Below are 21972 nucleotides of genomic sequence, written 5' to 3'. Positions count from 1 at the left end.
CTCTTCCAACAATTTCAGCATCATGCCTCCGTCATACTCTAATATTCGATATCTTGTCATTCAGCTATTGGAGGACATGATGAGAAGCAGTAGATAAAAATCAAAGTTTGAAACAAAATAATCAAACTTACAGAGATTGCCAATACTTCAGCAAAGCAAGTTCCCAGATCCTGTTGAAACTCTGCACTGCTGAAAGGTGTCCCAGAGCCACAAAAGCTGAGCTGATCCATATAAATCACTGTCAAAGCTGTCTTATTGGATAAAACTGTGGTTGTCATTTAGTTACCATTTCCTTGATTACAAATCTGACATTCCTTGGATCTCTACAGCATAATCTATTTTGTTCATCTCTGATAAAAATTTGAAATAATTATCTGACTCCTGGTGTCATTTCATCATGAGGCTACATGAAGGTTAACTGGTTATAGGACAATGTAGGCTGTCTTCTGTTTTGTTTCCACGGCAGCTTTTATTATTTCCAGGCTTTAATGTGACCAGGTAATAAAATTTAAGTCAGTGCTGATATCATTGGCAAACAATTACATGTAAACACAATTGGTTCTTTTTCAGGTTTGGATAGGATTACTCACCTCAAACAATTCACTGGCATAAGGAATGATCTCCAGAACAGCCTCACATTTTGGTAGCTTTGGTCTTCTTTCAGAAACAATGTCAGCTATCAGAATAGTAAAGACAAAAGCATTAATCAACCTAATGTTGGGTTGCAGTTTGATGTTGATTTCTATGTTCAGCTACAACGTGTTTAAACAATGGAACAGACCTGAGGGGCTGAGAAGTAGGCTTGCTCCAAATACATAGCTTTGCACTTGGGCCAATAAATCTGTGCCAATTCCTAAAGCAATAATTCTGAACACTCCATTCCACTGATTTCTTTCCCCATTGCCTTGGAAATTATTTTCCCTCAGTTTCTTTTTCAAATCCTATTTTACAGGCCAGATTATCTCCGTTTTCATCATCGTTAGAAATAGTAAATTCCATCCAGTTTGTAATTAGTGAATATGAAAGTATTTTCCTGCATCCCACTAAAATCCTCTCTCTAAAACTTAAAATCCATCACTTGGTCTTAAACTGACCACATATAGGAAGAGCTGCCCTCCATTATCCCATCTATAATCCAGTACTCCTCCATCAAACCTTTCAACTTTCTTTGCTTCAAGGAGAATTGCCTGAAGATGCTAGTAGAGCTGCTGCACCCAGCTCCAGCGACTCAGGTTAAATTCTAATCTCTGCCGCTGTCTACCCAGAGCTGGCACATACTCCCTGAGGCTGCAAGGAGTTCCTTCTGGCACTCTGGTTTCTCCCTGCATCTCAAAGCACCGGTCAGTCAATTAATTGAACACAGTGTGTAGGTCATGGTAGAGTCTAAGTGGCAGTTGATGTGACTGTGGGAAAATGCATGTGAATGTGTACAAATCTGTACCTATTTCTGTGCTGCATCTTTCTTTAAGTCTATGACTCTGTTCCACGTTCTAATTTTACAGCAGTGATTCATCATCCCTGGAACCTTCTAGTAATTTTTTCACGCTCTCACGGCTATAGGTAGTTATCAGGATCACACTCAAAAATTGTAATCCGTTTCTTCAGAAAGTGCTGATTGGTTTATATAATTACCATGGGTGTACATACATATAGAGGCTAGTAAAAGTTTTTTTATTAGAGGCAAACAATCAGCTTCTTTGGTTTAAGACTGTATGATGGTTAAGAAAAATTGAGCTACATGATTATAATCACGCCAAAAATATTAAAGATCAATCTAAAAACAGGTATCGTATCAATTTTGTCTTTAGACTTGAGAGAATATATTTTCAGCAGCATTGAGAAATGTCTTGTTTTCCATAAATGGTGCAGTTTGTAAATCTTGTTATAGACACTAGACGCTAGAATACCACAGCACAGTACAGGCCTTTCGGCCCTCGATGTTGTGCCAACCCATATATTTCTAAAAAAAAGTACTAAACCCTCACTACCCCGTAACCCTCTATTCTTCTTTCATCCATGTGCCTGTCCAAGAGACTCTTAAATACCCCTAATGTTTTAGCCTCCACCACCATCCCTGGTAAGTCATTCCAGGCACCAACAACCTTCTGTGTAAAAAACTTACCCCTGATGTCTCCCCTAAACTTCCCTCCCTTATTTTTGTGCATATGCCCCCTGGTGTTTGCTATTCATGCCCTGGGAAACAGGTACTGGCTATCCACCCTATCTATGCCTCTCATAATCTTGTAGACCTCTATCAAGTCCCCCCTCATCCTTCTACGCTCCAAAGAGAAAAGTCCCAGCTCTGCTAAACTTGCCTTATAAGACTTGTTTTCCAATCCAGGCAACATCCTGCTAAATCTCCTCTGCACCCTCTCCATAGCTTCCACATCCTTCCTATAATGAGGTGACCAGAACTGAACACAAGTGTGGTCTCACCAGAGATTTGTAGAGTTGCAACATGACCTCTCCACTCTTGAACTCAATCCCCCTAATAATGAAGCCTAGCATCCTCTAGGCCTTCTTAACTATCCTATCAACCTGTGCAGCGACCTTGAGGGATGTATGGATTTGAACCCCAAGGTCCCTCTGTTCATCCACACTATTAAGTAACGAACCATTAACCCTGTACTCAGCATTCTGGTTTGTCCTTCCAAAATGCATCATCTCACACTTATCCGGATTGAACTCCATCTGCCACTTTTCTGCCCATCTCTGCATCCTGTCTATATCCTCTTGTAACCTTCGACAACCAATATCTCCATCCACAACTCCTCCAATCTTCATGTCATCCACAAACTTACTCACCCATCCTATTGCCTCTTCATCCAGGTCATTTATAAAAATCACAAAGAGCAGGGGTCCCAGGACAGAACCTTGCGGCACTCCACTAGTCACCGACCTCCAGGCAGAATATTTTCCTTCCACTACTACCCTCTGCTTTCTTCCCGTAAGCCAATTTTTTATCCATACAGCCAAGGTTCCACTGATCCCATGCCTCATGACTTTCTGGATGATTCTCTTGTGGGGGACCTTGTCAAATGCCTTGCTAAAATCTATGTAGACCACATCTACCGCCCTACCCTCATCAATTTCTTTTGTTACCTCTTCAAAAAACTCAATTAGGCTCATGAGGCACGACCTTCCCCTCACAAAACCATGTTGACTATCTTTGAGTAGACTGTACTTCTCCAAATGCTCGTAGAAATTAGAAACAAGTCTTTAAGAATCCCTTCCAATAGTTTGCAGACCATCGACGTAAGACTCAGTGGTCTGTAGTTCCCAGGATTCTCCCTATTACCCTTTTTAAACAAGAGAACTACATTTGTCATTCTCCAATCCTCCGGTACCTCCCCTGCAGCCAATGGGATTCAAAGATTGTAGCTGCTGCTCCAGCGATCTCTTCTCTCACTTCCCACAGCAACCTGGGGTATATCAAGTCTGGCCCTGGGGACTTACCAATCTTGATGTTTTTAAGACGATCCAACACTTCTTCTTCCTTAATCTCCTTATTGTCCAGCACACTGTCCTGTTCTATTTCAACCTCACCCTGATCAAGGTCCTTTTCACTTGTGAATACTGAAGCAAAGTATTCATTTAGGACCTCCCCAACTTCCTCCACCTCCAGGCACAGGTTGCCTTCTTTATCCTTTAGCGGCCCCACCTTCATTCTTGTCATCCTTCTGTTCTTCACATACACATAGAACGCCTTGGGGTTCTCCTTAATCCTACATGCCAAGGCCTTCTCATGCCACCTTCGAGCTCTCCTAAGTCCTTTTTTAAGCTCCTTCCTAGCTACCCCATATTTTTCATGAGCCCCTCCTGCTTCTTATACAACACCTAACATATACTTCCTTCTTCCTCTTGACAAATTGCCTCACGTGTTTCGTCAGCCACGGTTCCCTTTTCCTACCATTTTTTCCATGTCTCAGTGGGAAAAACCTATCCTGAACCCAGCACAAGTGGTCCCTAAACTTCCTCCACATTACTTCTGTGCTTCCACCCTTGAACATCTGTTTCTAATTTATTCTCGCTAGTTCCTGCCTCATCTCTTCATAGTTAGCCCTTCCCCAGTTAAGCACTTTCTCATTTTGTCTGTTTTTATCCTTTTCCATAGCTATGCTGAAGCTAAGGGAGTTGTGGTCACTCTCACCTCTTGCTCCCCCACCAAGAGGTCTGCCACCTGACCAGGTTCATTACCCAGAACTAGATCCAGTATGGCCTCTCCTCGTTGGCCGGTCCACATACTGTGTCAGGAATCCTTTTTGAACACGCCTGACAAATTCAGCTCCATCTATCCCCCCCTTGCAGTCAGGAGGTGCCAGTCAATATGAGGGAAGTTGAAATCACCTATAACTACAACCCTGTATTTCCTGCACCATTCTAAAATCTGCTGTTATCCAACTGTTAACAAGAGATCATTTTTAATCCATTGTGGGCATATTTGTTAAACTGGTATTTGGCTAGAAATCTACACAGCTTTCATGAGAGGTACAAAACAGGTTTAATAAACTGGAGGTTTTTCAATAAACAACATTTTTGGGTAAATGCTTATTTCATATGTTTCCATGATATCATTATTATTCAATTTATAGTTCACATCAAAAACTAGTGCCAAGGTGATAACTATTCATGCATATGCATCTTATCCCAACAGAAATATCAGAAAAAAATCGATACCACTGTAAATTTTCAAACTCTAATAAACAATTTTAACCAATCGAAATTTAATTTTCGTATCTGATTCATAAACAGTTACTGAAGTCCGGAATGGATGCTACTTTGGAACATTAATATTTGTAACCAACCTTGATTAAAAAACAGAGCTGGAGAGGAGATTATATCATCCATCTCTCTGCAATATGTAATTAATACAATGCTATCTTCACAATCCAGCGATGTAATATGCATCAGAGCGAAACACATTATTGAAGTAGAAGTTATGTTGCTGCATTGCATTTTTACAGGGCATTGCTTTCCAGAGAACATTTAGGAGTGAAATTATCTCTTATCAAGGAATGTATGCATAGGTGCACTCACACATTAAGGTAGGAGATTGTTTTCCCCAAATTGTGGTGGTGATGATGATCAGCTCGTTTGACTGAACACTTATGCTAGGCCAGGACACTGACTGATGATCTGCTATCTTTTTAACTTAACAAGAATAATTTACATTCTAATCATGTCTTTGCCAAGGAAAGTCATCTCAAGGAACTTAAAAGGAACAAGTTCCGGACTGCTGCGGCTTTGTTAGGTGAAGATCTAGCTACCAATGATGGGTGAATGTGATATTGAGGATGTGTATCTATAGGCAAGATAGTTAATGGCAGGGTAGGTGATTGCCGAATGAGACATAGATAAAATACTATTCTCAGTGGCACCTCTTAACACCTACATGTGCTTGATGCGTCTCTGAAATTCAATTCCATTGACTTATTTAATGCTTACAACTAAGGATGAGTTTCTTCTCCTTGGAGTTGGTAGAAAGACTCGGATGGTGAAAAGTGTTTAAAGTTCAGCCCTCCAGACAGCTGTGGAAGATGAACTATTACGTTTATTCGAATTAGAGATTTACAGATTTTTTGGACATAAAGAATCAAGGGATATGGAGATACTGTTGGAAAATCGTTCTGAGGTAGAAGATCAGCCATGGCCTTAATGAGCGACAGAGTAGGCTCCAAAGGGTCAGGTGAATTAATTTTGCTCTTTTTTTATGAGAATATATGTAGAATTTTGGTCCATTCTCTTGGTGGAGAAGATGTATCCTTGACTGATAATGTTGCAGTGATCAAGCACTCCTATCTTTCTTAGTGTCTCATTAAGGCTGAAGATTCATTTTATTGTATAACAAAGAATATTTCCAAATAAATATTGCTTGAGCATTATTGATATTTTGTCATAATGGCACATTGTACTTCAGAGGTGCTTTTAATTAACATGAATGGGAACATGAGTTTTGGTAGTATTTGAAATCCTCAGCTGGTTGATGGTGGAAAAACTAGCCTTCATATCTCTGTACTGCCTCCTTAACGGATACTTGCACCCATTTGATAAGCCATCAGGTGGCAGGGAGCAGAACTTAGGGCAGCCTTGAACTCCATGCAAAATACATTTTGCACTAAACTGGCTTGATAGTTTGAGATGATTCAAAGGACTCAAGGTACATTTATTATCAAAGTGTGTATGGAGTACACAACTCCGAAATTTGTCTTCCCCACGGACAGCCAAGGCACAAAAAAGAACCATGGAACCCTTTCAAAGAAACAGAGCATCATAACCCCTCAACCCTACACGCAGAAATTGACAAATAACATAAACGGCAATTAAAAAAAGAGTGAAAACACAGGATATAAAACACAGAATCAAAAGGTTTATTTCAGGCAACACACATAAAAGTTGCTGGTGAACGCAGCAGGCCAGGCAGCATCTCTAGGAAGAGGTACAGTCGACATTTCTTGAGACCCTTCGTCAGGACTAACTGAAAGAAGAGCTAGTAAGAGATTTGAAAGTGGGAGGGGGAGGGGGAGGGGGAGATCTGAAATGATAGAAGAAGACAGGAGGGGGAGGGATGGAGCCAAGAGCTGGATAGTTGATGGGCAAAAGGGATATGAGAAGATTATGGGACAGGAGGCCTAGGGAGAAAGAAAAGAGGGAGGGGGGAAGAAAGCCTAGAGGATGGACAAGGGGTATAGTGAGAGGGACAGAGGGAGAAAAAGGAGAGAGAGAAAAAGAATGTGTGTATATAAATAAATAATGGATGGGGTACGAGGGGGACGTGGGGCATTAGCGGAAGTTTGAGAAGTCAGTGTTCATGCCATCAGGTTGGAGGCTACCCGGACGGGATATAAGGTGTTGTTCCTCCAACCTGAGTGTGGCTTCATCTTTACAGTAGAGGAGGCCGTGGATAGGCATATCAGAATAGGAATCGGACATGGAATTAAAATGAGTGGCCACTGGAAGATCCTGCTTTCTCTGGCGGGCAGAGCGATGGTGTTCAGCGAAATGATCTCGCAGTCTGCGTCGGGTCTGTTGTGTGTTGCTTGAAATTCCAGCATCTGCAGATTTCCTCGTGTTTGAGGTTTAGTTCAGTTCAGTTGTCATTACCTACAGGCCACCCCAATTCAAAATCACTCAAACTAGCAATGATAAAAAAGGAGCAACCAGAAACTGGAGTACATCATAAATGTGAACTTGAATACAAGGAACATCCCTTGTGAACAGCAGGCAAGAAGGAGAGAGAAACTGTCACACTCAGCCACCGTCCTCTGGCAGCAGAGAGTTAGGGGCGCCAAACACTCACTTGCCTCTGCTTCCACCTTGATGATTTCTATCTTCGTTGGTGCTTTAATCAGCAAGAGATGGAGTCGATCGTGGGCTCATGGCCCGTCTCCAGGCTTACTGGACTCCATGCCACAAGCTTCGCTTGCAGCCTTGTAGAACTCTCTTGGAGACAGCGAAGTGTCAGATTGTCTGATCGATCCAAAAACACACTGCCAGCATGTAGAAAACAAGCTCCAAAAGTAGCAGAGCCACATCTGAAATAAAAATAAATCAAATAAGTTGCTCCAGACCATTCTTGTGGGCATCACCCTTGGTAGCGTTGTTTACTGGCATCATGTCTGAACGACTGGCATCAGTCACACTCACCTCAATAATAAGCAAATACTTTGAGAGGCTGGTCAAGGACTACATCTGCAGCATCCTACCACCCACACTGGACCCCCACAGTTCGCCTACTGACACAACTGATCAACAGATGTCGCAATAGCCACAACTCTACACACTGTCCTTACACATGTGGAGAAGATGCTTATGTGAGAATGCTGTTCTTGGACTACAGCTCAACATTCAACACCATAATTCCTTCTAGGCACAATGAGAAGCTTAGAGACATTGGCCTTCACCCTGCTAAGTGCAGCTGGATCCTGGACTTCCTGTCAGATCGCCATCAGGTGGCAAGGGTGAGCCCCCTCACCTCTGCCCCTCTGACCCTCAACACAGGTGCTCCTCAGGGCTGTGTCCTAAGCCCCCTTCTTTACTCTCCGTACGCCCATGACTGTGTCGCCACCCACAGCTCCAGTCTGCTAATTAAATTTGCCGATGATACAAGAATGATTGACCTAATCTCAAATAATAATGAGGCAGCCTTCAGAGAAGTCATCACCCTGACACAGTGGTGTCAAGGAAACAACCTCCCCCTCAATGTCGCAAAAACAAAGGTGCTGGTTGTGGACTACAGGAGGAACGGAGACAGGCTAACCCCTATTGACATCAAAGGACCTGGGGTTGAGAGGGTGAACAGCTTTAAATTCCTTGGCATACACATCACTGAGGATCTCATGTGATCTGTACATACCAGCTGTGTGTTGTAAAAGGCACAACAGCCTCTCTTTCACCATAGACAGTTAAAGAAGTTTGGTATGGGCCCCCATATCCTAAGTACTTTCTACAGGGGCACAATTAAGAGCATCCTAACTGGCTGCATCACTGCCTGGTATGGGAACTGTACTTCCCTTAATCACAGGACGCTGCAGAGAGTGGTGCGGACAGCTCAGTGCATCTCCAGATGTGAACTTCCCACTATTCAGGACATTTACAAAGACAGGTATGTAAAAAGGGTCCAAAGGATCATTGGGGACCCGAGTCAACCTAACCACAATCTATTCCAGCTGCTACTACCCGGAAATGGTACAGCAGCATAAAAGCCCGGACCAACAGGCTCCGGGACAATTTCTTCCACCAGGCCATCAGACTGATTAATTCATGCTGATACAGTTGTATTTCTATGCTCTATTGACTGTCCTGTTGTACATACTATTCATTACAAATTACTGTAAATTGCACATTGCACATTTAGATGGAAACGTAACATAAAGATTTTTACTCCTCATGTATGTGAAAGATGTAAGTAATGAAGTCAATTCAATTTGGATCTCAGCGCACTGATGCAAGGATGTTTTACTTTTCTATAAGAGATCAACAACATAGACCATTAACTCTAAGTATTTCTGCATAGATGCTGAATGACCCATCGAGAGCTTCTTGTCTTTTCTGGTGCTCTCCACATCTGCGGAATTTTGCCTGTTATGGAAATCATGCCAGTACTGCGCAGAGAGGACGTGCGATTACTCAAAATGAGAACAGGGTAACTCTCTCTAATATGGAACTTCCTGTTTTGCAGCCTATGGAGAATTTGGATAATTGCACTCAATGCTATCAAGTGGCATCAGCTAATGAGGGATATAAAGCTTGGCAAGATCTAAAAACTGTTCCCAGTATATGAACCTGATTAATAATTGAAGTAGTTGAATACTTTATTCCTGTCTTTTATTCTGATATAACTCTGTCTGCGTGTTCTCAGTTTTTTTTCAGTTGAGGTTCATCTCGCTGTCATTCTATGCTTTAGTCAATGCACTTTAAAGTTGCTTTCTGTCACAATCTACAGACTTACTGTTAGCAGTGGAACATTAGCCACTGGCAGCAGTTTATTAACTCTGTCCAATTGCAATACTTATGGCATTCATCACTGCTCTACACAGTACATATACCACTTACATTGGCTAATATATAATGGTAAGACAATATAACTTGGTTTAAGTATTGCTGAAACTTCTCCATGAGTCCCCTCCTGCTTCCCTTGCTCCTCTGGTCCACTCTCCTCTCCTATCAGATTCCTTCTTCTCCAGCCCTTGAACTTTCCCACCCACTTGGGTTTACCTATCGTCTTCCAGCTAGCCTATCTCCCCTCCCCACTTCTTTAAACTGATGTTATCTCCCTTCCCTCTCAGTCCTGAAGAAGGGTCTTGGCCAGAAACGTTGACTGATCATTCATTTCTATAGATGCTGCCTGACCTGCTGAGTTCTTCCAGCAGTTTCTGTGTGTTGCTTTTTGTCTGAAGCTACTGATCTCCTGGGATTTTCATGTACAACAGTATTTAGTGTTTAAGCAGCATCCACTGAGCGGCAGATTGGTGGGTGAAAATGCCTTGTTAATGGACGAAACCCAAGGAGAATGACCAGACTGGCTCAAGCTGACAGGAAGGCAGCAGTAATAAAAATAACCACACGTTGCAACAGTGATGTGCAGAAGAGCATCTCTGAATGCACAACATGTTGAGCCTTGAAGAGGTTTGGCTACAGCAGCAGAAGATCATGAACATTCACTCAGTGGACAGATTATTAGGTACAGGAGGTACTTAATAAAGAGGCCACTGAGAGTAGAAGGCAAAGGTTAAGGGTAAAAGGTGAAAGGGAACATGAAGGGGAACTTGACTCAGAAAGTGGTTAGAGTGTGGAACAAGCTGCCAGTGGAAGTGATGGATTCAGGTTCTATTTCAGCATTTAAGAGAAATTTGGACAGATAAATTGATGGGAGGGGTATGGAGGGCTATGGTTCAGGTGCAGTTCAATGATGCTACGTGGAGTAATAGTTTGACACTGACTAGATGGATTGAAAGGGCTGTAGTGCTCTATGACTCTCTGTTGCAGCCTTTTCTGAGAACTGAGTGCTCAGCTAACTCCTCCCATTATCAAAATACGAAATGCAACATGCAACGTTCTCGACAGAAAGGCCATACTCAATCTGTGTTGGCAGAAACATCATGAGCTCCATTACATTGAGCACCAGTGCTCCCGTGGGCTTCGTGCTCAGCCCGCTGCCGTTCACACTGATGACACATGATTGCAATGTTAAATCCAGTTCAAACTGAATGATCAAGTTTGCTGATGCCACAAGAGTGGTTGGCCTCATCAACAATGACGACGAGACAATGTACTGAGAGACAGGGCAGCTGGTAGAATTGTGTGAACACAGCAATTTGAGTCTCTATGTGAACAAGACCAATGAGATGCTTGTGAACATTAAGATGGTGCAGGCTGGCCACTCCTCACTGCACATACTTGGCTCCTCCACAGAGAGATTTAAATGCACCAGATTTCTGGGAGTGCACATAACCAATGATCTCACTTAGTCCCTCAGCACCACGCTTTGGTCAAGAGAGCACAGCAGCTTTCTCCACTTCCTCATCAGATGGAGGCATGTGAAGCTCCACTCTCCTTCCCTCCATCTAACCAATTTATATAGGAGCACCACTGAGAATGTCCTGACCAGCTGCATCACCATCTGGATAGGAATTACAAGTCATCTAACCACAAGTACCTACAAACGATTGCAAGGATCATAGGCATCTCTCTTTCACACATTAGAGGTAGTTATTAGGAGTGCTGCATACACAGGGCTCTTAGCATTGTCAGTGATCCCTCCCATCCATCCAACAATCTCTTTGACCCCCTAACAACAGGCATAAAGTTCTCTAGCATTAGGACAAGAACTGTTAGGATGGGAAACAGCTTCTTTCCCAAGCTGTGAGACTACTGAACTCCCTGTCTCCACGCAGGTCTTATCAAATAGGAAGTGCCAGTAGCATTATACTGTTTACTTTTTAAGTTGTATCATATATGCATTTTATAATTTGTAATTTATTTTTGGTATATTACTTTATGTGTTATGTGTGTGAGTTATATGTACAGTGTTGTGCAGAGGGACGTTGCTTCATTTAATGGTATACATGTATACAGTTGAACAACAATAAACTTGAGCTTGAAACACTCACTCAGAGTTTAGCATTATGTATAATTTTAAAGATTTAGAAAGAAGAGCACCCCTCATGCAGACAGTCAACAGTTGCAAGTGTTTAAGTACAAGGCATGTTGTAACGTATGGTTATTTGTATTACTGTTGCCTTCCTGTCAGCTTGAACCAGTCTGGTCATTCTCCTCTGACCTATTTCATTAACAAGGTGTTTTCACCCGCAAAACTACCGCTTAATGGATGTTTTTTTGTGTTTCACCATTCTCCTTAAACTCTAGATACTGTTGTGCATGGGAATCCCTTCAGATATGCTCAAACCAAGACAAGGAATATTTGATGGCTGTGGCCCTATACTGACAAGAGACTAGAAGCATGAAAGGGAAAGGGTTCATTTTGAAACCTATCAAGTACTGAATGGCCTAGTTGCAAGTGTTTAAGTACAAGGCATGTTGTAACGTATGGTTATTTGTATTACTGTTGCCTTCCTGTCAGCTTGAACCAGTCTGGTCATTCTCCTCTGACCTATTTCATTAACAAGGTGTTTTCACCCGCAAAACTACCGCTTAATGGATGTTTTTTTGTGTTTCACCATTCTCCTTAAACTCTAGATACTGTTGTGCATGGGAATCCCTTCAGATATGCTCAAACCAAGACAAGGAATGTTTGATGGCTGTGGCCCTATACTGACAAGAGACTAGAAGCATGAAAGGGAAAGGGTTCATTTTGAAACCTATCAAGTACTGAATGGCCTAGATGTGGCGAGGATGCATAGAGGGGGAGTCTAGGATTGGGGGGCACAGCCTCAGTATTCAAGGACATCCCTTTAAAACAGAGATAAGGAAGAACTTCTTTAGCCAGAGAGTTGTGAATCTGTGAGATACATTGCCCCAGATGGCTGTAAAGGTCAAGTTATTGGGTATATTTAAAGCAGAGGTTTTGATTAGAAGGGCATCTAAGGGTACAGGGAGAGGCAGGAGATTAAGGATTATGAGAACCTGGCAAAAGAAGGGGAGTTGAGGCAAGTATAGAACACGTGATCATACTGAATAGCAGCACAGGTTTGAAGGGCTGAGTGGCTATTTCTGCTCCAATAACCTTGTGATCTTATGTGGAGTTTCCACTGGGTGCACCATTCTCTCCTGCATCTCAAAGACATACCAATGAAAAGGTTATTGTCTACTGTAAATTGCCACAAATGTGGTTGGGTTGAGTTTTTCTCCAATCTTGGCAATTTACTTTCAAATATTTTGTCACCATGCGAGAAGACGTCGTCAGTGTGCTGTTGATTCCTTGGCCTTTTCAATCAGCTGATTGAACCATCCAAATACACAAAAGAATAATTATTGCCACGTGTGCTAGAGTGTTAGAATTTGTGGGCAATTGATAGGAATGTGGGAAGAAAAAAATATTTTTCAGATGAAACATCAGAATGGGGAAGAAATGAGATCTAATTGATTTTGAAAGTAGAACGATTGTTGGTACCAGATGGGGTAGTGTGAGTACCTCAGTAAATGCTGATCTCCTGGGATCTGCACATACAACAGTCTCTAGTTTTCAAAGGAAATGGAGCAAAAACAAAACAAAAAAATCCTCACAGCAACAGTTCTGTGGGTGAAAACAACTTGTTAATGAGAGAGGTGAAAGGAGAATGGCCAGACTGGTTCAAGCTGATAGGAAGGTGACAGTAACTCAAGTAACCAAGCATTCCAACAGTGGTGTGCAGAAGAGCCTCTGAGAGCGTACAGCATATTGTATCTTGAAGAGGATGGATTGTTACAGCAGATCACAAACATAGAGAAATACACTCAGTGGCCACTTTATTAGGCACAGGAGTAGTATAGGGTAAGTGTAAATACGTACTTGATAGTTTGCATGGCTCAGTGAGTCAAACAGCTGTGTTTATGCTGTACGACTCTAATTCTCAGAACAGCAATGACCTTTTAAGACTATTTCATTGGATGCAAAGTACTTTGTGGTAATGAAAATGAGAGAATCTATGTAAGTACAATTTGCTCTGTACAACAACCCGTGGGACCGTGTTGCTTTGGATACTGGTTGTCAGATGCTAGATTTGAGACTCACTCAACAACTGTGGTAATCTGTGCTCTGTAACATGAATAAGTTTTTTTGTTGTTATATTCAGCAGGCATGGTTAACAGGATTTAGAGAGACCCAACCATTTGCAAAACTATCCGGAGACAATTGCAAATTCCAGACTACTTAGCAGATATTAAAAGAGCATATTAAGTCCCAGAACACATAGAACTCTTCAACCGGGTGTTAAAATATGAAAACAAACACTATACTAACTTGTGATTCTTTTTGAAACAGACTGGATGAATTTCGGAGACAAGGAAAAATCGGTGTGTTCCAAACATAGAAACATAGAAAATAGGTGCAGGAGTAGGTCATTCAGCCCTTCGAGCCTGCACCACCATTCAGTATGATCATGGCTGATCATCCAACTCAGAACCCTATACCTGCCTTCTCTCCATACCCCCTGATTCCTTTAGCCACAAGAGCCTTATCTAACTCCCTCTTAAATATAGCCAATGAACTGGCCTCAACTGTTTCCTGTGGCAGAGAATTCCACAGATTCACCACTCTCTGTGTGAAGAAGTTTTTCCTCATCTCGGTCCTAAAAGGCTTCCCCTTTACCCTCAAACTGTGACCCCTTATTCTGGACTTCCCCAACATCGGGAACAATCTTCCTGCATCTAGCCTGTCCAATACCTTTAGAATTTTATACATTTCGATCAAGTCCCCCCTCAATCTTCTAAATTAGTCATACTTTATTGATCCCTGGGGAAGAGACAGTGGAGTACTTTGGATTCGTGATGGGAGCAAGAGGTCTCTGGATGAAAGAAAATGAAAGGTTGCTGAATTTTATCAGCTTGAAGGGGTCCAAGATGTTTGCGAGGAAGATTTGCAGTTTAACGATCCGGCTGACAATCGATATCTTACAAACATTCATGGATGGTTAGAGGAAATGGGCAAAAGTCGGGTAAGAAACATAATGTGTCTGGTTGCCATTAGAAGGTGCCATAACTTCCTGACGTATTCTGGCCTGTCCGGGTATGTTCAGAGAAGATAGGCACATAGAGTAAAATTCACGACAATGACCCATCACCAGGTTTTCAGTCATGGTGCATGTCATATGGTCTTACGTAAACTCACGTTCTCCTATAAGAGCAATCCAACAGCTTTACATACCCCTTAGAGAGTATAAGCCTAGTCGATCCATCTTTCAACATATGAAAGTCCTGCCATCCCAGGAATCAATCTGGTGAACCTTCTTTGTACTCCCTCTATGGCAAGAATGTCTTTCCTCAGATTAGGGGACCAAAACTGCACACAATACTCCAGGTGTGGTCTCACCAAGGCCTTGTACAACTGCAGTAGTACTTCCCTGCTCCTGTACTCGAATCCTCTCGCTATAAATGCCAGCATACCATTCGCCTTTTTCACTGCCTGCTGTACCTGCATGCCAACTTTCAATGACTGGTGTATAATGACACCCAGGTCTCGTTGCACCTCCCCTTTTCCTAACCGGCCACCATTCAGATAATAATCTGTTTTCCTGTTCTTGCCACCAAAGTGGATAACCTCATATTTATCCACATTAAATTGCATCTGCCATGAATTTGCCCACTCACCCAACCTATCCAAGTCACCCTGCATCCTCTTAGCATATTCCCCACAGCTAACACTGCTGCCCAGCTTCGTGTCATCCGCAGAGTTAGAGATGCTGCATTTAATTCCCTCGTCTAAGTCATTAATATATATTGTGAACAACTGGGGTCCCAGCACTGAGCCTTGCGGTACCTCACTAGTCACTGCCTGCCATTCTGAAAAGGTCCCGTTTATTCCCACTCTTGTTTCCTGTCTGCCAACCAATTTTCTATTCACATCAATACCATACTCCCAATACCGTGCGCTTTAAGTTTGCACACTAATCTCCTGTGTGGGACTTGTCAAAAGCCTTTTGAAAATCCAAATATACCACATCTAATGGTTCTCCCCTATCCACTCTACTAGTTACGTCCTCAAAAAATTCTTTGAGATTCGTCAGACTTGATTTTCCTTTCACAAATCCATGCTGACTTTGTCCGATGATTTCACCGCTTTCCAAATGTGCTGTTATCACATCTTTGATAACTGACTCTAGCATTTTCTCCACCACCGATGTCAGGCTTACCGGTCTGTAATTTCCTGGTTTCTCTCTCCCTCCTTTTTTTAAAAAGCGGGGTTACATTAGCCACCCTCCAATCCTCAAGAACTAATCCAGAATCTAAAGAGTTTTGAAAAATTATCACTAATGCATCCATTATTTCTTGGGCTATTTCCTTAAGCACTCTGGGATGCAGACCATCTGGCCCTGGGGATTTATCTGCCTTCAATACAGCACTTCCCTACTAACATATATTTCCCTCAGTTCCTCCATCTCACTAGACCCTCAGTCCCCTACTATTTCCGGAAGATTATTTACGTCCTCCTTAGTGAAGACAGAACCAAAGTAGTTATTCAGTTGGTCTGCCATGTCCTTGTTCCCCATGATCAATTCACCTGTTTCTGCCTGTAAGGGACCTACATTTCTCTTAAGCAATCTTTTTCTTTTCACATATCCATTAAAGCTTTTACAATCAGTTTTTATGTTCCCTGCCAGCTTTCTCCCATAATCTTTTTTTCCCCTTTCCTAATTAAGCCCTTTGTCCTCCTCTGCTGGACTCCGAATTTCTCCCAGTCCTCAGGTGTGCTGCTTTTTCTGGCTAATTTGTATGTTTCTTCTTTGGAATTGATACTATCTCTAATTTCCCTTGTCAGCCATGGGTGCACTACCTTCCCTGGATAATTCTTTTGCCAACTGGGATGAACAATTGTTGTAGTTCATCCATGCGATCTTTAAATGCTTGCCATTGCATATCCACCGTCAACCCTTTAAGTATCATTTGCCAGTCTATCTTAGCTAATTCACGTCTCATGTCTTCAAAGTTACCCTTCTTTAAGTTCAGAACCTTTGTTTCTTAATTAACTATATCACTCTCCATCTTAATGAAGAATTCCACCATATTATGGTCACTCTTACCCAAGGGGCCTTGAATGACAAGATTGCTAACTAACCCTTCCTCATTGCTCAATACCCAGTCCAGAATGGCCTGCTCTCTAGTTGGCTCCTCGACATGTTTGTTCAGAAAACTATCCTGCGTACATTCCAAGAAATCCTCTTCCTCATCACCTTTACCAATTTGGTTCACCCAATCTAGATGTAGATTGAAGTCACCCATTATAACTGCTGTTCCTTTATTGCACACATTTCCAATTTCATGTTTAATGCCATCCTCAACCTCACTACTACTGTTAGGTGGCCTGTACACAACTCCCACCAGCGTTTTCTGCCACTTAGTGTTATGCAGCTCTACCCATATCGATTCCACATCCTCCCGACTAATGTCCTTCCTTTCTATTGAGTTAATCTCCTCTCTAACCAGCAATGCCACACCACCTCCTTTTCTTTCATGTCTATCCCTCCTGAATATTGAATATCCCTGAATGTTGAGCTCCCATTCTTGGTTGCCCTGGAGCCATGTCTCTGTGATCCCAACTATATCATACTCATTAATAACTATCTGCACATTCAATTCATCCACCTTGTTACAAATGCTCCTTGCATTGACACACAAAGCCTTCAGGCTTGCTTTTACAACACTCTTAGCCCTTATACCATTATGTTGAAAAGTGGCCCTTTTTGATTTTTTGCCCTGGATTTGCCAACCTGCCACTTCGACTTTTCACCTTACTACTTTTTGCTTCTACCCCCATTTTACACTCCTCTGTCTCTCTGCACTTGTTCCCATCCCCCTGCCACATTAGTTTAAATCCTCCTGAACAACAGTAGCAAATGCTCCCCCTAGGACATTGGTTCCAGTCCAGCCCAGGTGCAGACTGTCCTGCTTATAGCGGTCCCACCTCCTCCAGAAATGTTTCCAATGCCCCAATCCAATCCACTGTCATGAAACACTCCGGGCATTTAAATACAATAACCTGGACAACACGCCTCAGATTTACATTTTTTTTTAATTTATGCATAACATATTTGGCTTGCCAGGTCTCAGAAAAGATGGAAGCCATAGATGCCAAGGAGTGGAAAGAGAGGAAGATTTAACTCAGTCCTTAAGAATGATAAACATGGGAACATTTATATACTGTAGATCAGGGGTTCCCAATTTTTCTTAAGTGTGGACCAATACCATTAAGCATGGGGTCCAGGTTGGGCACCTTAGATGCTGAGGTTATGGTTACGGGTACAAAAAGAGTACCTTCACCTGGGAAAAAGATGTTTCCAAAGTAATAATTGTGTGTGAGATAGATAGTAGAGACAATGAATACCTTAAAAGTTGAAAGCATTGAGCTATTGGAAAAGTTGCCTGAATCTCATAGGTCAATCACCAGAACCAGCTATGATACATCCCAGAATTTGAAGAGAAACATGCCAAGGTACAGACTACAATCTTCCAGTGCTCCCTGGATATGGACTGGTGCAGAGAACTGAAGAGGAGGAAATGTAATCTGAGATTTTGTAAATATGTTAGAAACATTGATCAGGCACAGAATTAATGCACCCGATATCCATACACTGAGTAGCTACTTCATTAGATATACCTGTACACCCGCACATTAATGCAAATATCTGATCAGCCAATCATGTGGCAGCCACTCTGCATAGAAATATGCACACTTGGTCAAGAGGTTCAATTGTTGTTCAGACCAAACATCAGAATGGAGGAGGGATGTGTTCAAAGTGACATTGATCATGGAAAAATTGTTAGTGCCATACGGGGCGGTTTAAGTAACTCAGAAACTGCTGATCTCTTGGGATTTTCACATAAAACAATCACTAGAGTTTACAAACAATGGTACGAAAAACAAAAAAAAATCAGGTGACAGAAGTTCTGTAGGCAAAAATGCCTTGTTATTGAGAGAGGTCAGAGGAGAATGGCCAGACTGGTGTAAGATGACCAAATTGATTAAAAAATTGAGGTAAGGCATGAGCTCTTACAGGAAATGCAGTCAACAGGGTGTACATGGAGCACCAGAAATATATTTTTTAATATTCTGTTCACCAAGATTATTAGCAAAGTTGAAGCATGTGGTCAGAAATGGAAATTGATGGCATGTCTATGAGGCTTGCTAAGTAACCATCAATGGTGAATGGTTTGATTTTCAGACTGAATAGCAGTGATCCCCAGATGTTGATGTTGAAGCATTTATCTTCGACATTAATAAGCTATATTTTAAGGTGCATACCACCATTTCTAAATCTGTAGGTTAAGTTTAATGCAGAGAAATATGCAGTAGCATATTTTGGTAGGAAGAAAGGGTAGAATAAAGGATGCTATTCAAAAGGAGTGCATGAACAGAAGGACCTACAGTTATGGGTGCAGAAGTAATTGAGGATGGCAGGACAAGTTGGAAAAGCAGTCAATATGACATGTGCAACTTGGGTCGTTATTAATGGAAGTGTAGAGTATAACAGCAGGGAAGTCATTTTTCAATATGTCAACCCATGGCTTCCTCTACTGTCACAATAAGGCCACACTTAAGATGGAGGAACACCACCTTAATATCCATCTGGATAGCCACCAACCTGATTATGTGAACATCAGTTTCTCGAACTTCTGGTAATACCACCCCCCCTTCACCATTTCCCATCCTCTTTTCCCTCTCTTATCTTATATCCTTACCTGCCCATTGCCTCTCTCTGGTGCTCCTCCCCCCTTTCTTTCTTCCATGGCCTTCTGCCTTCTATTAGATTCCCCCTTCTCCAGCCTTCTCTTTCACCAATCAATTTCCCAGCTCTTTACTTCATTCCTTCCACTCCCGGTTTCACCTATCACCTTGCGTTTCTCTCTCCTCTCCCCCCCCCCCCGCCCAAATCTATTCCTCATCTTTTTTTTCTCCAGTTCTGCCGAAGGGTCTCGACCCGAAACGTCAATTGTAGATGTTTCCTGGCCTGCTGAGCTCCTCAAGCATTTTGCATGTGTTGCTTGGATTTCCAGAATCTGCAGGTTTTCTCTTGTTAGTCATCTATAAAGCACTGTTGTGGTTTCTGCTGGAACATTGAGTTCAATTCTGATCATTAAATTGGAATGATGTGAGAACATTACAAAAATGGTAATGTCCAGAAAAGGTTCCTGGAATGAAAAACTATAGTTACAACAAAGATTAGATTCCTAGGATCGTTTTTAAAAACAAAAGGTTTGAGTGGATATGGTAGGAATATAAAATAGTAAGAGGCCTGCTCTGTAATGTGGAAAATAGTTTCAATTTGACATTGGGGTTGAGAAGTAAAGGTCACAGATATAAAACAACACATAAGAGAATCTATATGAAAGGTGCAGTGGAATTTGGAATATATTGCTTTCAGAGATGATGGAGGTTGCTTCCATCGTACCCTTCAAGCAGGAACTAGATATATTTGTGGCAGAGAAAAAATCTTCAAAATGATGGAGGAAGGGCTAAGAGGTGGAACTAGTGAGTTGCTCTGGTAGCCTCTTCCTGGGCTGTAACCACTGCCATGAAAAGATTGTCCAAAATCTGAAATGATTAATGATGTAATATCAACTCTACATATCCTTGTGATTAATAGGGAATGTATATTCATGTCACAACAGATGGATGGAGGAAGCATATTTATTTAATTATTGTTAACAGGATCCAGGTATTATCAGAAAGGACAGTTTTTAATGGCTTTCCCCAATTATCCTTGATATAAGTGACCTACTGTAGATTTCAGAGGTCATTTCAGATTTAAATAGAGACCTGAGCTAGTGAGGGTGATAGATTCCTCCTGAGGAACATTAGTGAAACAGATGTGATTTTACAACATTGCAGTAACTTGTGTCTGTCCAAATGCCTCATAACTGTTGCTATCGTACCTGCTTCTACAGCATCCCCCAGCATCACATTCCGAGCACCTACCCCTGTCTGTGTAAGAAACTCTCTCCAAAGCGTCCACAATCTTCCTTTAGTATGGCAACCAGACTTGTACACAGTACTCCAAATGAGGCTATAAGAAGTTTTATGCAGCTACAACATGACTTCCCAACTTTGATACTCTGTCATGGTCCGGATCGGGGTCCCTTTAAATTTACCTTGTTTATGTTACAATCCGGACCGTTGATTCCCTGTTTTCCCGTGTCCCTTGACTTCGGTGATTAGAGGCAATTAACAATCGGCTGAACCGGTAGTTTATAGTCTCTGGTTTTCAGCCGTTTGGTGTGGAAGTATCTGTAAAGTTATGGTATGTTAATATCATCTGGCCGGAGCAAGCCTTGTCTCTACCGAAGCGAGTGCCGGTAATCCGCCTCTCCTTACCGGAACAACTCTGTCCAGTTACCTCGCCGAAACGAGTCTGCAAAGTTTCCTTATCAAGGTGGGTCCGTCAGTTAACCCGCCGGAGGGAATCAGGAACCGCTGCCTACTGTTCCTGGGCCAAGTCGAGAGCTCACCTTTACTCGGAGGCTCCAAGTCAAATCCTGGCTCCGAGTGGTTTTCAAGTACATGTCAAGTCCTGGTCCTGGCGGTCTGTGATTCCTGTCCTACCCCCCCCCCCCCCCCTTGTCTGAATCCCTTCTCTGCCCCTCTTGCCTTTAGCCCTCGTCTGCAGCCCCCACCTACACTTTGGTCTAGTTCCATCACTGGAGCTAGATAGGTACTGTCTGGTGTTTATTTGTGTTGGTCTTGGTCTTGCCCTTGCCTCTGTGGGGTAAGGCAGGCTGTCTTGCTGTTGCCCTGTGGAGGGTCATGAGTCCTGGCCCTATGTCCTGTACCCAAGGAGGGGTCCCAGCTCTGTTCTGTGTGTGAGTCCTGGCCCTATGTCCTGTACTCAAGGAGGGGTCCTGGCTCTGTTCTGTGTATGTGTCCATGGTTCCATGTACCTGCTCTCCTGAGACTGAGGCACTGTTTTCCATGGTCCTCCTCTCCCTAGCCCATGTTGTGTCCATGCCTGGTTCTGGGGTCTGAGCCTGAGGCAAGACCCAGGTACTGGGTCCTTGTCCAGTCTCAGGCTCTGAGTCCATACCCTAGCCACTTCATGTCTCCACTTGTTCTGAGAGCTAATTCTGAGTCCACACCCAGACCCTTGGTCCCAGCCAAGTTGTAGCTCTGAGTCCTTATCCTGTTTGCTATCCTTGCTTCTGTCTTGCTCTCCTGGCATTGTACAATAAACTAAACCTAAGTAACCTCATAAGATGTGTCTTGCATTTGGGTCCACCCTTCCTCCCAATGCCCTGCCATTGTGACAGAATGCTCTTGCCAGACATGGACCTGGTAGACACAAACTGTTTTTCCAAACCCCTGTCAGCCTGAAAGTCAAGGTGTTGCTG

The 21972-nt window shown here is 42.5% G+C and overlaps 1 long non-coding RNA gene across 2 annotated transcripts in view; it reads right to left on the bottom strand.

The window, feature by feature from the left end:
- LOC140200789 (uncharacterized) overlaps positions 1 to 20992 on the bottom strand; it is a 67643-nt gene extending 46651 nt beyond the window's left edge. Inside the window, exons 1-3 of one of the 2 annotated variants that reach the window (XR_011886731.1) lie at positions 20740 to 20992; positions 7298 to 7532; positions 591 to 676 (exon numbers count right to left, since the gene is read on the bottom strand). This is a non-coding gene — a long non-coding RNA (uncharacterized lncRNA). The remainder of the gene's footprint in view (positions 1 to 590; positions 677 to 7297; positions 7533 to 20739) is intronic. The other variant, XR_011886732.1, reaches the window with a different exon arrangement.
- Positions 20993 to 21972: the final 980 nt, after the last annotated feature.

Source organism: Mobula birostris, chromosome 7, assembly GCF_030028105.1.
Source record: "Mobula birostris isolate sMobBir1 chromosome 7, sMobBir1.hap1, whole genome shotgun sequence".
NCBI lineage: Eukaryota > Metazoa > Chordata > Chondrichthyes > Myliobatiformes > Myliobatidae > Mobula > Mobula birostris.
Note: the sequence above shows the minus strand (reverse complement) of the source record. Positions and strands in the feature narration are given on the sequence as shown.